General features: G+C 44.1%; 1 pseudogene; it reads left to right on the plus strand.

Moving 5' to 3' along the window:
• The first annotated feature begins 1,088 nt into the window (after positions 1-1,088).
• LOC149400661 (uncharacterized) lies at positions 1,089-2,717 on the plus strand (annotated as a pseudogene).
• Positions 2,718-18,181: the final 15,464 nt, after the last annotated feature.

Consider the following 18,181-nt stretch of genomic DNA (forward strand, 5'->3'; position numbering starts at 1 on the left):
ATTTCAGTTTCGTGACCGCGCTGGGCTGGACGCCTGGAGAGAGTCGGTTCCGCACTAGAGGACGGTAGACTTCAGTGACCTTGCTGATGATGGGCTAGAAGAAGCTGCGAAACCTGTCGAAGACGGGCTGGTCGAATCGCCGCTGATGTCGCCAAGAATCATATTTACGTTTCCATTTATTTTTTTGGATAAATTTCAGTTATTTCCATATTTAAGTTAGTAACATGATTTTTCTACATTTATGGTATTAAACATGATTTTTCATCAAACACAATGGATCTATTTTTGAAGGTCTCGGCTCTACGAATCCGTAGGATTTGGAATCACTCAATTTCGAGTTCGTATGAGAAAAATACGAATTTTTGAAGTTTTGATGCAAAAAAAATTATTTGAAAAAAATAGGAGAGAGAAAGTGACGAATTTGTTAAAAAATAAGGGTAAATCAGACTTTAATTATTGTCACATAAGTCATTTGACTATATCCCTAAAAATTGTCAAACGTAGGTTAAAAACAAATTTTATAGTTTTATTTTGGTTATTTTGCTACACTTATATTATTAATTTTACATAATTCTATGAAGAAAAAAAATGTTTAATCTGAGGCTGCCCCTTAGATTTCGTCAAATTTAACTGATTTTGTTTGACGGTGTAGCTGAAATTTAAAATTAAGTATTTTTATCGTAAATAAAATAAGTATTTAAGTGTTCTTAAATAGATTATACCGTTTTTTATTATAGAGCTCGTTGACTGTACACTATTTTTTATAACAAAAAAAATGAAAGTGCTATTTCATTTGAAAGTATCATATTACTAAATTAAGGTGCCCACAAATTTATTTAAAACCACTAACGTAAAGAACAAAAGAATACAGGATGAATTTGTCTCATGCAATACGTAAAGTTAAGCGACACATACTTCAACAAGCCAATAATGAATGAATACGCAGTACACACACGCTCGTCGTGAGATTAAATAGTTGTGACAACTTGTATATCGCCATGCCCAACGCCGAGTAACACATACGCTTAATATATACATCGCGTCAAAGTTGGAAAATAACAGCGCCAAGTGGTATTATTAATATATAATATAATCACGACAACATGATCATCATTTCACTTATATAACAGTCCCATGATCAACTCATCCACAGCACCATCAAACTCGAAAAAATAAAAGAATGAAACATCAGCCCTGTCACCCCCACCTGAATCTCTTCCTGGCCTCCGCCGCAGCGGCGCTGGCGCTGCTTGCGTGCCTCGAGTCCGCCGGAGCCGCCACGTGTCACCCGGACGACGAGGCTGGCTTACTGGGCTTCAAGAAGGGCATCACCGCGGACCCCTCGGGAATGCTCGCCACGTGGCAGGCTGGCACGGACTGCTGCGCTTGGGAGAGCGTCGTATGTCTGGACGACAGACGGGTTATATCGATCGGTCTGTACGGAACTCCAGACAGACCCAACTTCTTCTTGTCGGGAAGGATATCGCGCTCGATATCTCCAAACTCACACACCTCATCGGAATCAACTTGCTCAACCACCCGAACCTCACCGGCCCTTTCCCGAGAGCCCTTTTCCGACTACCCGCTCTGAAATCAGTCAACATCGCCAGCACCGGCTTATCTGGTCTTTTACCCGCAGATTTTGGAGACTTTTCTGGCCCGGTAGAGGATATCGGCCTCTCCGGGAACCATTTCATCGGTCCAATCCCGTGGTCGATGTCAAAGCTCACCACGCTGAGAGTGCTCAAGCTCGGAAATAACCGCCTCACCGGCCGGATTCCAACCGCGCTGAAGAAACTGACGAACCTCACTCACTTGATCCTCGAAGGAAACTGGCTCACCGGTTCGATACCCCACTTCTTCGGCTCGTTCCCTAAGCTCACACATCTCATTCTCTCCCACAACTATCTCAGAGGGAACATCCCGGCGTCGATATCGGCCCTAGCCCCGACCCTGAAGTTTTTGGAGCTCGGCCAAAACAAGCTCACCGGGACGATCCCGGATTTCATCGGGAACTTCACGTCGCTGGACACTCTCGATCTCTCCGGGAACAGGCTGACCGGGACGGTGCCGAAGAGCTTCTCGAACCTGAAGACGATATTCAACCTCGACCTGTCGCGCAACGAGCTGGTCGACCCGTTTCCCGCCATGAACGTGGATCAGATCGCGTCTCTGGACTTGTCGTACAATCACTTCCACTTGAACGCGATCCCGGCGTGGGCGACCTCGTCGCCGGTCATCTTCTCGCTGAAGCTGGCTCGGTGCGGGATCAAGATGAGGCTCGACGACTGGAAGCCGTTCCAGACCTACTTCTACGACCACGTCGACCTGTCGGAGAACGAGATCACCGGGAGTCCGGTTTGGTTCGTGAGCAACGCGGAGTTTCTGTTGTCGTTCCGGGCCAAGGGAAACAATCTTAGCTGTGATTTCGGGGGTATGAAGTTCCCGAAGAGGATGAGGGACTTGGACTTGTCGAGGAACTCCATGCACGGGAGAGTTCCGGCGGGTGTGGCGGCGCTGATGACGCTGAACGTGAGCTCGAACCACTTGTGCGGTCCGCTCCCGGCGACCAAGTTCCCGGCGAGCGCCTTTCTGGAGAACGACTGTCTCTGTGGCGCTCCATTACCGCCGTGTTAGGAGGCATGCATGATCTGCGGTCGTTGGAGAGAAAGAGATAGATCTAATAAAGACACTCAATCTGTAGTTGTGTTCTGTAATGGAAAAGTATGTTGTATTATTATATGTTATATGACTATAGACAACCATTATTGTATCATCTATAACTTTGTGCGAAAATAATGAATTGGAGAAATTAAGGCTCTAATAAAATTGCAAACGCCGAATTTGAACCCTTGACATTGTGTGAAATAGAGAAAATTAACTCCGTATATGTATATTCTATAACTATGACACAAAAAATCCTTTATGCGCATTATTTATGCTATTTAGATTTTACTTCTCTTAAAACAATATGTTCCATATCATGTATAGATATAAAAGCAGCACCGTTTTTTTTGTCAGGAAATATAATGAGTAAATCACCAATGATCACGATACCTACAAACTCAATGACTACATAGAGTAAATATTTGTCACAATATAATGGCACGTTATCTGTCAACAACACATAGTCTCGTTACACAAAAAAAAAAAAAGGATATCTCGTCGTTGAATACATAGAAAAAAGCTATGGACGTTGTTACCGTAATTGAAAAAGTTATGTGCGTCTGTTTAACTTCTACTAAATAGATAGTCGAGCCAAGATAAAAAAAAAAAATGTAATTGGATGCGGAGCGACTCAACGCATCCCACAAAATCAAAGTTAGAATTGTTGAAAGGATAAAGAAAGAGAGAATCGGAGAGGAGAGAGAGTGTTTCGAGATTTTGAATATATTTTCTTATCATATTGATATGAATTGTATCACCTATTTATAGATATGGTTGATACATCAGACTAGGTTAGATACATGATCAGTGTAATAAATGTGCGTAATAACTACTTCTAGGAAATAGAGAATAATAAATATACACAGAGAACAAGACATAGAAAATAGAATGAACAATGAATGCAACACTTTTCCCAAAGAGAGATGAGTTCCAAGGAACCGGCTGGTTCCAAGATGGTGAGATCAGTTCGGAGTGAGCTGAGATGGATTACGTACTGAGGGACGAACTGAACTGAGACGAGCTGACGAACTGAGACAAGCTGACGAACTGATTTTCTACACTCCCCCTCAACCTTGACTGTATATGTTGAGGAGGTCAAGCTTGCTACATAGCTCGGAGAAGGTTGCTCGAGGAAGGGCTTTGGTGAGAATGTCGGCGAGCTGAAGACCTGACGGAATGTATTCCATATCGATAATTTTTCCTTCAATCTTTTCACTGATGAAGTGTCGGTCGATCTTGATATGTTTCGTTCTGTCATGATGGACTGGATTTTAGCTATGCTGAGAGCAGCTTGATTATCGCAAAAAAGCTTGATTGGGCCTTCGATGATAATCTTGAGGTCGTCGAGAATTCTCTTCAGCCAGATGCCTTCACATACTCCGCTTGCTAAAGACCTGAGCTCGGCTTCAGCACTACTTCTTGAGACAACGGACTGCTTCTTGCTTCGCCAGGTAACAAGATTTCCCCAGACGTATGTGCACATGCCTGATGTTGATCGTCTATCTGGAATATATCCGGCCTAGTCCGCATCTGTGAACACTTCGACACCACGACTTCGTCTTTTCTTGAAGGAGAGACCAGTCCCTGGGGCAGCTTTGAGGTATTGAAGAATCCTCATAACTGCGTCCATGTGAGTTTTCGATGGATTACTCATGAATCGACTTACCATACTCACTGCGAATCCAATATCTGGTCTCGTGTGAGTTAGGTAGATGAGTTTTCCTATGAGCTGCTGAAATCTTTCTTTGTCGGTGGCAGCCTTGGTGGTGCGAGCTAGAAGTTTCACATTGGCATCCATCGGAGTGTCAACCGGTTTACAACCAAGCATGCCAGTTTCTTTGAGGAGATCCAAAGTGTACTTGGGCTGGGAAACAGAGATGCCCTTTTCCGATCTAGCTACCTCCATGCCGAGGAAGTATCATAGGCTGCCGAGGTCCTTGACTTCGAACTCAGATGACAGAGTTTGCTTCAGTCTCCTGATCTCTTCTAGGTCGTCTCCGATGATGACTATGTCGTCCACATACACACTCAGGATGGTGTGCTTGCTTTGTGTTGAGATCTTTGAGAATAGTGATGGATCGGCTTGACTCTGCTCGTAGTCGCAACGCTTGAGTACATTGGTGAATTTCCCGAACCATGCTCGAGGGGATTGTTTTAGGCCGTATAGAGACTTCTTGAGTTTGCAGACTTTGTTGTTACCTTGATCATTGTCAAATCCCGGTGGGAGTTGCATGTAGACTTCCTCTTCCAGTTCGCCATTTAGAAAAGTATTCTTGACGTCGAGCTGAATAAGAGGCCAATCTAAGTTGGCTGCTAGTGAAAGGAGGATTCTGATGGTATTGAATTTTGCGACTGGAGCGAACGTCTCTTGGTAGTCGATGCCATATGCCTGAGTGTACCCTTTTGCGACAAGGCGGGCTTTGTATCTCTCCACTGTGCCATCTGGATTATGTTTGATGGTGAAGAGCCATCTACATCCAACAGTTCGCTTGCCTGGTGGTAGTTCGACGATATCTCACGTATCATTCTGTTCGAGGGCTTGGATCTCGGCATGACTCGCATCTCGCCACTCGGAACTTTGAAGGGCTTCCTCAATGGAGTTTGACATTTTTCCTTCATCTAACTTCGCCACATAGGCTTGGTAGCCTGTAGATAAGTTCTCATAGTACACGTAATCCTCCATCCTGTATTGACCACACGACCGAGCAAGTTTTCTCAACGCAATTGGTAAATCCCGAGATGAGGTGTTACCTTGTTCAATAGTGTCGTGGTTCAGGTTCGGAGAGACATCTTGCTCGCGAGCTTGTACCAGACTCTGGATGATGTTTAGTTCGCATGGAGAGGGTTCAGATGCTTACGAGCTGGGAGTCAGAGACGGACTGGGCGAGCTGAAAGTATCTTGAACAGGTGAGGTCGGACTTTGGGGCGAGGTGATCGTGTTTTGGATAAGTGAGGTCGGATTTGGGAGCAAACTGGGTGGATTAAGAGGCGAGGTAAATTCTGGGTTTATGATGAGCCAATTTGGGAAGTCATCTCTATTATTCTCCCCCTGACGAGTTGAATTGGCGAAGTAAGGACTGAACTCATGAAAGGATACATCCATGGAGACTATGAATTTACGTGATCGGGGTTCATAACATTTGTAGCCTTTCTGAGTTGCTGAATAGCCAAGGAAGATGAACTTGAGAGATTTTGGATCAAGTTTACCTTGGTCATAAAAATGGGTGAAGACTGAACAACCGAATACTTTCGCATGTAGAGTTGAGATGAGTCGAGAGTGAGGGTATGACTCTAGAAGGACTTGGGATGAGATTTTGTAGCCAAGGACACGAGATGACATTCTGTTTATGAGGTAGGTGGCTGTGAGGACTGCTTCTCCCCAAAAATGAGATGGAACGTTTGAGGAGAACATGATGGCTCGAGCGACCTCGAGTATGTGTCGATTTTTCCTTTCGGCTACCCCATTTTGTTATGGGGTGTGAACGCACGAGCTGGAGTGAATTATGCCATGTGTTTTGAAGAAATGGCCGAGCTCGGAATTAAAGTAGTCTCGAGCGTTGTCGGTGTGGACAATTTGGATGGAGGTGTCGAACTGTGTTTGGACCATTTTGTGAAAGATTTTGAATAGGTTGGATGTTTCGGATTTTTGTTTCATCATGTATATCCAACTGAGTCTAGTGTGGTCGTCAACAAAGAGAAGAAACCATCAAACTCCAGTGATATTGAGAACTTTTGAGGGTCCCCATATATCACCGTGAATTGTGACAAATGGGCGAGATGGTTTATACGAGGTGGAGTGATATGAACTTCGAGTATGTTTAGCGAACTCACACATGTCACACTGAATGAAATTGATATTATTATTGATAAACAAAGAAGGAAATAGTCTTTTGAGATAGATGAAATTTGGATGTCCTAGTCTAAGGTGATTGAGCATGATCTCTTTATACTGGGGTGATTGTTGGGCGAGCTGACACATGGCGGGCTGATCTGGCTTGATGACATAGAGTCCGGTACTCAGCTAGGCATTACCAATCTGTCTTCCCGTGACCTGTTCCTGAAACACACATGAACTTTCATCAAAAATAGTTCGGCACTTAGAGTCTTTGTTGATCTTATGCACAGATAAGAGATTGCATTGTAGTTGGGGAACAAAGAACACCGATTCTAGCCTCATAGACTTCGTCAAGACCACGGTGCCAACACCAGTGACTTGAGTTTTGGCTCAGCTGGCGATGGTGACTGATATGCTTCTATTACAAACGGAGTAAGTTGTGAATAGACTTCGATTACCAGTTATATGATCAGAGGCACCGGAGTCGACAATCCATGTTGTGGGATTCTCTGAGCTTACATGGAGGGCTCTAGGAGAGTTACCTAGAGGACCAATGCCCGAGGTTTCTCCACTGAGTTGGACATGTTGGATAAGCTTTTGGAGAATAGCGAGCTGGTTGTTGCTGAAGGGAGAGTCCGAGGTCGAGGTCGAGATCGAGGCAGCGGACGAAGTGGATACTAAGTTTCCGACTGAGTTCGGATCCTTAGTGTCTCGGGTTGACTTCGAGCTCGGTGGTTTCCCATGCAGCTTCCAGCAGGTTTCTCCAGGTCGTCTGCAATGATCGCCGTAGGGGCGAGGTTTGCGAGGTCTCTCTGTTGAGACGCGGGCTGCAAGTACTTCGTCTCCCTGCGTGGTGAGGGCGGACGAGTCTGAGGATGAGCCCGGAATTGAGCTCGATTGGATAACTCCAAGCATGAGTTTCCTCCTACTTTCCTCGTGTCTGACCGCGGAGAAGGCTTCACGGAGCGATGGTAGTGGTTTTGTACTAAGTATCCGAACTCGACCGGATAGTAGTTTAAACACACGTTTGGTCTCCACTATCCCGCGGTAGAGTTTTGAGTCTTCAGAGCAGGTCCACTGGTGCTGTTCGTAGAGGTCGATCTTCTGCCATAGATGCGTGAGCGAGCTGAAGAACTGAGTAACAGACATCTCTCCTCGACGTAGGTCGTGGAGAGTGTTCTCAGTCTCAAACAGCTCGGACACATCTTCGGAGTTGGAGAAGATTTCTCTAGCTGCTTGCCAGATTTCCGCTGCCGTTGGATAAAGGAGGAAGGTTTCTCCGATTTCGGGATGCATAGAGTTTATGAGCCACGACATCACCATGTTATTTTCTGCCTTCCAACTCTTAAACGTCGGATCTTAGATCTCAGGAGATGTGGCCACGCCTGTGAGGTAGTCATCTTTACCTCGTCCCGATATGAACATGAGCACGGATTGAGACCACTGTAGGAAGTTGTGGCCATTGAGTTTGTGGCTCGTGATATGTTGGGAGAAGGATTCAGATTGAGACTGAGTGGGCGAGGTCTGAAAGGTGGTCGAAGTGGTGTTCATGGTGATTGATTTTCTGGGCTCTGATACCATGTTGAAAGGATAAAGAAAGAGAGAATCGGAGAGGAGATAGAGTGTAATATATTTTCTTATCATATTGATATGAATTGTATCACCTATTTATAGATATGGTTGATACATTAGACTAGGCTAGATACATGATCAGTGTAATAAATGTGCGTAATAACTACTTCTAGGAAATTGAGAATAATAAATATACACAGAGAACAAGACATAGAAAATAGAATGAACAATGAATGCAACACTTTTCCCAAAGAGAGATGAGTTCCAAGGAACCGGCTGGTTCCAAGATGGTGAGATCAGTTCGGAGTGAGCTGAGATGGATTACGTACTGAGGGACGAACTGAACTGAGACGAGCTGACGAACTGAGACAAGTTGACGAACTGATTTTCTACATACGTCAACAAGCACTCCTTTATATTCTACTCGAGTAAGACTCGTCGCTAAGGGAAACACAAGGACTCATGGTATTGATTATTAAAAAAACGTTCCCTCTGATTGCCGAAATCAATACCACCCGAGTCTTATGATCCCTTGCAGAAAACCTAAATATTGACCCTCTCATTAGCTCGATGTCATAAATGCACTCGTTAATGGTACCTTGGATGAAGACGTTTTCATGGAGCTCCTCCCGGGTTTAAACTTCGACTACAACTTGGTTATCCGTCTCAAGAAATCAATATATGGCTTGAAACAATCTCTGAAGGCGTGTTTGATCAGCTCCACGGCTTCCCACACTCGTTGCGCCTATAAGTTCACTCTCATCCCCAAACTGAGTAGTTACTCTTTGTGAGTAACGGATACGAGAGCGTCACGTTCCCTTCTCTTCCTATCTTTGTTTCCGTCGCATCTCCGGTTGATTTTGTCGATGACATGTTCTTCGGTTAGGCTCTGATACCAAATGTCGGTTCCGAATATCGGATCTTCTAAGAACAATGATGAAGAAAGGAAAAGAATAAAATTTGGGAACAATATTTTTGGGGCAATTTTCTTTGTATATATGTTGAAGAAGAAAAACTATACAAGTCTGAGTGTTGTAGTTTTCAAACCTTTGCAAACAACTCGATTTATAGGAAAACAAAAGAAGATGAATCAGCCCAAAACAGTAGGCTTTAAACAAATCACTAATGCCCATAATAGACAATAAAAAAACAATAAAATTCAAGAAGAGAAAACGACCAAAAACGTTTGGCCTTTATTGTACTTCAATCTTCCCCTTTAGTGCCAAATGAATGCACTTTTGTAACTGATCCAAACCATTCAAATTTCCAACAATCAATGCTTAGACTCACGATCTCCCCCATAAGCTTGATTTGGTTCGAGATTCTTCACGCCGAGTAGCTCTCGCATCTCAGCGAATTGGACTCTTGCTAGAGCCTTGGTGAGAATGTCCGCACGTTGCTCTCTGGTGCTTACGAACTCTACGACGATCTGTCGGTTCTCGACACACTCACGGATGAAGTGGAAATGAGTGTCTATGTGTTTGTTGCGTCCATGAAAAACCGGGTTCTTCATCAATGTTATTGCGGACTTGTTTTCGACATTGAGGGTTACCGGTCTCGGCTCGCATCCGGTCACCTCGCTCAACAAGCTTCTCAGGCAAAGTGCTTGACACGACGCCATAGTAGCTGCCATGAACTCCGCCTCACATGAAGATAAAGCAACAGTTCGCTGCTTCAGAGATTTCCAGGTGATCAGATTCCCGTTGAGTTAAAACACCATCCCTCTGGTGCTTTTTCTTCATCTGTGTCACCGGCCAGGTCGCTGTCAGTGAAACCGACGAGTTCTTCAACTTCTCATCCTCTTTTGAACTGAATCTCATATCTCGTCGTTCCCTTCACGTAACGGAGAATGTGCTTTACTGCCTGTTGGTGTAGAGTAGTAGGCTCCTCCATGTATCGACTCACTATGCCAATTGCATATGAGATATCGGGTCAAGTGTGCGTCAAGTACCTGAGACACCCGATGACCCGCCTATACTCTGTCGGATCCACTAAGTTTCCTTCCGCATCCTTTTTGAGCTGCAGCTTTGCTTCCATCGGATACTTGCTCGTGTTGCAATCCGCCATCGCGAACTGTTTCAACACCTTCTTCGCATAAGCCGCTTGCTTCACCTCGATGAGATCTTTCTTCTGGTCTACCTCGATACCGAGGTAGTACGAGAGCAACCCGATATCACTTATCTCGAACTCCTTCATCATCTGCTTTTTGAACTCCTCAACGCCCTTGATGCTTGATCCTGTCACGATCAAGCCGTCGACGTATACACCAACGATGAGTACTTCTTCTTCATGATTCCTCGTGTACACATCCTGCTCTTGAGCATATTTCACGAAGCCCTGACTCATCATTCTCTTGTTGAGGCAAGTGTTCCACGCCTTTGGTGCTTGATGTAGTCCGTAGAGAGCCTTGGATAGCTTGTACACCTTGTGCTCTTTATTCATGATGATGAAGCCTTCAGGTTGAGCGACATAGACTTCTTCTTTGATGTCACCGTTGAGAAATGCTGATTTGACGTCCAAGTGGTGGATCTCCCATCCACGGTGAGATGCGAGAGCTAGAATCAGCCTGACGGTGTCGAGTCTCGTCACCGGTGCAAAGCTCTCCTCGAAGTCAACTCATTGCTTCTGCACGTAGCCTTTCGCTACCAATCTCGCTTTGTGCTTGAGGATGTTGCCTTTGCTGTCTCTTTTCAACTTGAAAACCCACTTCAACCCGATGGTCTTGTGACCGGGTGGCAAGTCGATGAGCTCCCATGTCTTGTTCTTCTCGATGGACTTGAACTCTTTCTTCATGGCCTCATTCCACGCCTCTTCGGTTGCTGCCTCGTGATATGTCGTTGGCTCTTCAGTGGTGAGCAACAACAATTCATCAAGATCCATCTCTACTAGTGGTGCCTCCGCATAGACATCGGCGAGGGAATGGAGTTTGATGGGACCATCTTTGGTTGTGGACCCACCCGAGCTCTCTTGTTGATAAGGAGAGTTCGGTGTAGCTGTTGCGTTCTCCAACTCCGCTACGTCGTCGTCATCTTGTAGGATTCCGAACTCCACGGAATTTTGTACGAGCTCGTTGTTGTCGTTGCACCACTCACACTTCTTCTCCTCCTCGAACACGACATCTTTGATCACACAAATTTTCCCGCAACCTGGATCAAGAACCTGTGCGCCTTGCTTCCGTCTTCGACACCGAGGTACACCATGGCTTGACTTCGATCATCGAGCTTCTTGAGATGTGGTCTCGCAATCTTCACATGTGCGGTACACCCAAACACTCTTACCGGTCCATGCCTGGTAAGGGGTGCAATCTCCTAGCACCTTTGTCGGCAAGCGGTTCAAGAGATAAATCGCATGTCGCACCGCCTCTCCCAGAGGTTTATCGATACTTGCATGCTCATGATCAAGCTCTTCGCAGTACTCATCACGGTGCGATTTCTTCTCTCCACCATGCCGTTTTGCTGTGGAGTGTACGGTGCTGTGAGGTGACATTCGACTCCTTCCTCTTTGCAAAACTCCGCAAATTTCTGTGATGCGAATTCTCCCCCTCGATCAGTTTGCAAAGTCCTCAGCTTGTGCTCGGACTTGTTCTCCACGAGTCTCTTGAACTTCTTGAATGCTTCAAATGCTTCTCATTTTTCTCTGAGCATGTACACCCACATCCAGCGACTATAATCATCAACAAGTATAAGAAAATACTTGTTATCCGTGAATGATGGTAGGGTGATCGGACCAGACAGATCCGTGTGCACAAGCTATAGAGGATGCTCGGCTCGGAAGTTGGCTTGGGCGGGAAATTGAAGCCTTGTTTGCTTTGAGACCAAACAACTTTCACACACTTGGTTGGGGTGTGTGATCCTGGGCATCCCTTTGGCCATCTCCTTCTCCCCCATCATCTTGAGCACATAAAAGTTTACGTGCCCAAGTCTCGCATGCCATAACCAAGCCAGATCTGCTAGCGACGCCAATAGAGACACGGGATTGCTCGTCTCTAGGGAAATCTTGTACAACCGATTTGGCGATTTCTCCACCTTCATCAACAGGATGCCATTTCGATCAAACATCTTCAGGAACGAGCCGGCTAAGGTGATCGTATCGTCTTCTTCTGTCATCTGAATGAGACTTAGGATATTACTTTTCAATTTTGGAATGTAATATACCACGGTTATTAGTCGCTGATCGCCATTCTTGCATTGGAATAGGATGGATCCTCGGCCCTTGATCTCGACGAGTGAACCATCTCCAAACTTCACATTTCCCGTGATCTTCTCGTCGAGCACATTGAACTTTTCTTGATGGTTCATCATATGATTGCTTGCTCCGTTGTCGAGGTACCACACGTCGGTGTGATTGTACTCCTCGCCACTTGCGAGGAGGTTCGTCATGACCTTCTCTTCATTGAGCATCAACAAATCGAGTATCTCCTCGGCCGATTTTTGTGCGAGCTCCTGGTCATCTCCATAGTCGAGGTTCGACTCCTCGTCTTCGGGAAATGGATTCGCCAACCCATCAGCGAACATCAACGCTGGCTCCTCGTCATAGAGACTTGTGAGGTTTGCCTCCTCATCGGGCTCCTTGTTTTGGCACTCGTTCGCGTAGTGCTCGTAATTTTGACAAGCGTAACACTTCACCTTGCTCTTGTCTTTACGGGGTTTGGTGTCTTCTTATTGAGGTGAGCTGTTCCCTCGACCTCGTCCCTGACCTCGACCTCGGCCACGACCTCGGCTATCTCCACCGTTGCCGTTGCGACTCGACGAGCTTGAAGAAAAATCCAACCTCGCGTGGTTCTCCAAGTATCTCAACAACCCGCCCGGGAGATTCCTCTCTCTAGCGGTGACCTTGACTCTCGGATGGCCGTTGTACCTCGTTTTCAACGTCTCGGGTCGCCCGTACGACAATTTCGCGTGCCACTACGTCCCGTATGCCTCAATATATAGCCCTCGCGAGCGGGCTCAGATCCTGATATCGGATCTGGGCGTGCTCTTGGCGGGGCTGGGGATATACTTCCTCGCCCGGGGCTACGGGGTAGCTTACGTGGCGTGTCTCTACGGTGAACGGGTTTCTCGTGCTCATCACTTATCTTTAGCACACCCACCCGGCTCTGCATGTATTTTTGTGGTACGGCTCTAAGGAACTTCTTGATGACAGAGATCTCCTCCACCTTCTCTCCCAACGAGCGGATACCAGTCACAATGGATGTCAATTTTATGGCGAAATCGTCCACCGACTCCCAGTTCTTCATGCGAATCGCCTCGAAGTGTGTCTTCAAGGTTTGCACTTTTGCCTCATTGACTCTCTCCACTCCAACGTGCATCACCTTTAGCGTCTCCCAAGCTTGCTTGGCAGAATCCTTCTCGGCCACCATTCTATCCTTCCGTTTGTCAACCTCATCGAGCTCCACGGCTTCCCACACTCCTTGTGCCTGTAAGTTCACTCTCATCTTCAACGCCCACACTGAGTAGTTACTCTTTGTGAGTAACGGATACGAGAGCGTCACGTTCCCTTCTCTTCCTATCTTCGTTGCCATCGCATCTCCGGTTGATTTCGTCGATGACATGTTCTTCGGTTAGGCTCTGATACCAAATGTTGATTCCGAATATCGGATCTTCAAAGAACAATGATGAAGAAAGGAAAAGAATAAAATATGGGAACAATATTTTTGGGGCAATTTTCTTTGTATATATGTTGAAGAAGAAAAACTATACAAGTCTGAGTGTTGTAGTTTTCAAACCTTTGCAAACAACTCTATTTATATGAAAACAAAAGAAGATGAATCAGCCCAAAACCGTAGGCTTTAAACAAATCACTAATGCCCATAATAGACAATAAAAAAAAACAATAAAATTCAAGAAGAGAAAACAGCCCAAAACGTTTGGCCTTTATTGTACTTCAATCTTCTCCTTTAGTGCCAAATGAATGCACTTTTGTAACCGATCCAAATCATTCAAATTTCCAACAATCAATGCTTAGACTCACAGTCCACCCGTCGACAATGGGAGATTTCATCATCTTGTGGGATGACTCGTCTATCTTGCGCACAAACGGAAATATATTTATTTTGCGGTCATCTATAGCAAGTATTTGCATTCACCAACCAAAGTATTTGTTGATGATGTGGGCTGGCTGCCCAAATGATTGACGTCCTACAAATTTTTTTTTTTGAGGGGGTAACTCATTCATTAAGATCATAACAGAGTTTTAGCATCTCGCTGAATATAAAGGTCAAGCCACGCAGGGCAGATGACAGATACAAAATCGGAAGTGACCCCACTCAAGCGGGTCTTGGCTATGTTGGAATTGATCTAGGGTTTAAGAAAAAGTTTAACGCTTCGCTAAGCGGCGGAATTTTAAAAATTTTCTTTTTCAAGTAAAACAGTTTTTACTAACCTAGACAAAGAGCAAGCACATGTAAATAAAAACTAATATGAGCATAGAAGTTTACTAACCTTTTTAGACGCTTGAACGTTTAGAAGCTTTTGGAAAAAGGTTGTTCGTCTCCCCTCGCAGCACGTCTCTCTTCCTTCCTCGGCAACTCGAGCAACCACGAAAGTTTCTATCACTAAATCACTCGAGAGAAAAGGAATTAATGTGTGGGCACTTTTAAACACTACGACTTAAGAACGAGTCTTGAAGTCGCAGAGCTAAACACTAGGTCATATGAGGACCTAGGTGCCAAAACAAAACTGAAAATAACTAGAGAGAGAGAGAGAGAGGATCGGCCACAAGGTCTAGAGAGAGAAGCTCTCAATATCTAACTTATGTGGAATGAATAGAATGAGAGGAATGAGGGTCCTATTTATAGGAGAATGGTTGGCCTTGGAAAGAAGTAGTTTCCTCATATTTTCCAAGCCTTTATGAGCAATCTTTTATTGCCCATTGCCATCCAAGTCACACGGCCAACATGTGCCTTTATGACACCTTTGATTTGTTTCCTCTTTTATTCATTGCTCTCTCCTTGCTTGTTTGGACGAAATCCTACTTTCCTCATAGAGGAAATTTGTTTCCTCTTTTTCTTTAGCAAGTATCTTGATACATTTATGCACAAAATAATCTCCCTTTCTCTTTGGGTAGTGGGCGCCCAACACTTTCTAGAAAGACCTTCTAGAAGCTTTTCCATTTGTTCATGACAACATGAAAAAAAGGCCCATTAAGAATTTTCAATAAAATCCTTATGAAATGAAATTAATCCACAAGGCCCAATTAAACCAACTTGGCCGAGTGGATGCATGTCATCAAATGACCATGTCAAAAAATTTATTGACATTCATTTCATCCTATGTCTCAAAAGACAAAAATACCATTTTGACAATTTTCGTTCTTGTTTTGACTTAGCTTCCAGTTTAACTATTCATACTCGATGTGATTCGTGACAGTGACCTCATGGATCCAAAAGAACAAAGCTTGAGCTAAACACTTGGACTCAAAAGTTCACAAACTTTTTCCAAGTTTAGCTTAATGTCAACTGACTCCACTAAAGAGTTGACACTGAAAATCTCTCGGTTCAAATGAATTTATTTTCTACTCAAGAATTCAACCTAATTGTAATGAGTGGATCCACATAATATTATCAGTGTTTACCCTTCATGAATATCATCAGCTAGTCGGGATTTACAAAATTACCATTTGACCCTTCTAGGTGTTATTTCCTCAACTCCTTTGTAGCTTGTGAATAAGTTAGAAACAATGTATTGACAAGGAGCTAACAAGTCACATTGTTTCATCCAAAAGAGTCAAGACTCAATTTGGATATTGGCCAGTTCATTTATTCACACTCCAAGGAACAAAGCATGAGGTGATATACATTGCATTTCAGCAATCTTGTACATGAATTCCATATCTATGAGAACTTCACAAAGTTATTCATGACATTCTCACAACTTAGTACTTCACCAATAGGCCCTGTTTGGAATCACATAGTGAGTCCGAACTCTGACTTTCTCAAATGAGAATACGTAAGTTGTGAAATGGCATGTCTCATTTCAGGATTAAGGTAAGCATGATGCAATTCATACATAGTGACTTCGAGACATAAGAGGTTAAATGGTTTGTTCTTATTTTGTCTCTAGAAGTGCACTGGTCAATTCAGTACCTTCGGAAGATACCTAGAAGAACTATAGAGTCTCCAACTCTCAATGCCCCATAACCAGACATCATAGATTCTCATAACAATCGTACTGAGGTCAATAGTCCTTTGACCCTTAGATTGCGAATATATGGTTTTAAGCAAACTACGAAGAGTTTGTTCATGCAAATCTACACACTACTACAAAATTGATTTTCTGATGCGCAAGACTATCAGATGCGACTAGTCGCATCTAAAAGTCGCATCTAAATAACTTTTAGATGCGACTAGTCGCATCTGATAGTCAATCAGAAGCCGAAAAAATTCGCTCAAATTGTCTTTTGATTTTGACAATCCGATGCGACTAGTCGCACCTGAAAATATGATGAAATTTTCAGGTGCGACTGTGTCGCATCAGATAGTTTTAAATTTTAGGCGGGCCTCAAATCCCCCTCTTTTATTTCATTAATCTGACGTGGCGAATGAAATTTTTTTTTTATTATTATTATAATCAGGTGCGACTAGTCGCACCTGATGAGTTATCAGGTGCGACTAGTCGCACCTGATTATAATAATCAGGTGCGATTCTGTCGCACCTGATTATTAGGGTTTTGTTTAAAAACCCAGGTCGCGGTCCTTCTTCTCCAGCCGCTCAAACTCTCTGAACTTCAAAAAAAAAAGCCCTGCACTTAAAAAAAAAACCCTCTCTCTCTCTCTGACCTCCGCCGCGCTCCGCCCTTTCCACCACCTCCGCCGCGTCTCTCTCTCTCTGCCTCATCTGCGACACCAGCCACGCTCCGCCGGCAGCAGCTCCTCCGTCAAGCCGAGCTTCGATCGGCGGCCAGCAGCTCCTCCGCCAAGCCGCGTGCGCCACCACTCTCCGGCTCTCTCTCTGCCTCACTCTCTCTCTCCGGCTCTCTCTCTGCCTCACTCTCTCTGCCTCACTCTCTCTCTCCGGCTCTCTCTCTGCCTCACTCTCTCCGGCTCTCTCTTTGCCTCAGTCTCACTCTCTCCGACCTCTCACTCCCCGGCTCTCTCTCTGCCTCACCTCTCACTCTCTCCGACCTCGACAGCCTCGGCGTCTCTGCCCCGAGAGCCCCGCTGCCTCGACGCGTGCTCAGCCTCGGTGTCACTGCAATCCCGGTAAGCTATCTCTCACTGCCTCTCTCTCTCTCTCTCTCTTATTTTCCCTTTGACTGAACTGATGCGTTGTCCCGTGCTCAGCCTCGTCAAGTTGCTGTCCCGAGCTGCCTCGCGCGTCCCTGCTGTTTCGACGAGTCCCTATCCTCGACGAGTCTCTCTCCCCGCTGCACCGAACCGTCGCTGCCTCGATCCCTCCTCCGCCGTTTCACCGAGCCGTCCCCTGTTGTCCCGAGCTGTCCAAGTAAGTCTAGCCTTTTTTAAAAAAAAAATTGTTTGTGTTGTTAGTTTAGTTAATTAGGTTAGTTGATATAAAATGTTAGTTAGTTAGTTAATTAGTATGTAAATGTTAGTTAATTAAATAGATATGTTAGTAAGTAATTATTTAGAATGTTAAGTGTTAGTATGTAAATGTAAATGTAAATGTTAGTTAATATAATTGTAGTTAATCATTGTAAATTTTAATTACATAGTTAGTAATATGTTTAGGTTCTTTAATTTAATTTTGATTAGTATGTTAATTGTAATTGTAAAGAAATTGTAATTAATTACAATGTTTTGTGACATGTTTTGATGTTTTGTGACATGTTTAATATAAAATGAAGTTTAGGTTAAAATTAAGTTAATGAATTTGTGATTAGTTTTAGTTTCTTTAACATGAAATGAAATTGTAAGTTTAAATAAGAAATTAGTATGTAAATGTTAGTTAATTAAATAGATATGTTAGTATGTAATTATTTAGAATGTTAAGTGTTAGTATGTAAATGTAAATGTTAGTTAATATAATTGTAGTTAATCATTGTAAATTTTAATTACATAGTTAGTAATATGTTTAGGTTCTTTAATTTAATTTTGATTAGTATGTTAATTGTAATTGTAAAGAAATTGTAATTAATTACAATGTTTTGTGA

Source organism: Urtica dioica, chromosome 4 (assembly GCF_054948205.1).
Source record: "Urtica dioica subsp. dioica isolate 48M chromosome 4, U.dioica_male_clone48M_v1_H2, whole genome shotgun sequence".
Classification (NCBI taxonomy): domain Eukaryota; kingdom Viridiplantae; phylum Streptophyta; class Magnoliopsida; order Rosales; family Urticaceae; genus Urtica; species Urtica dioica.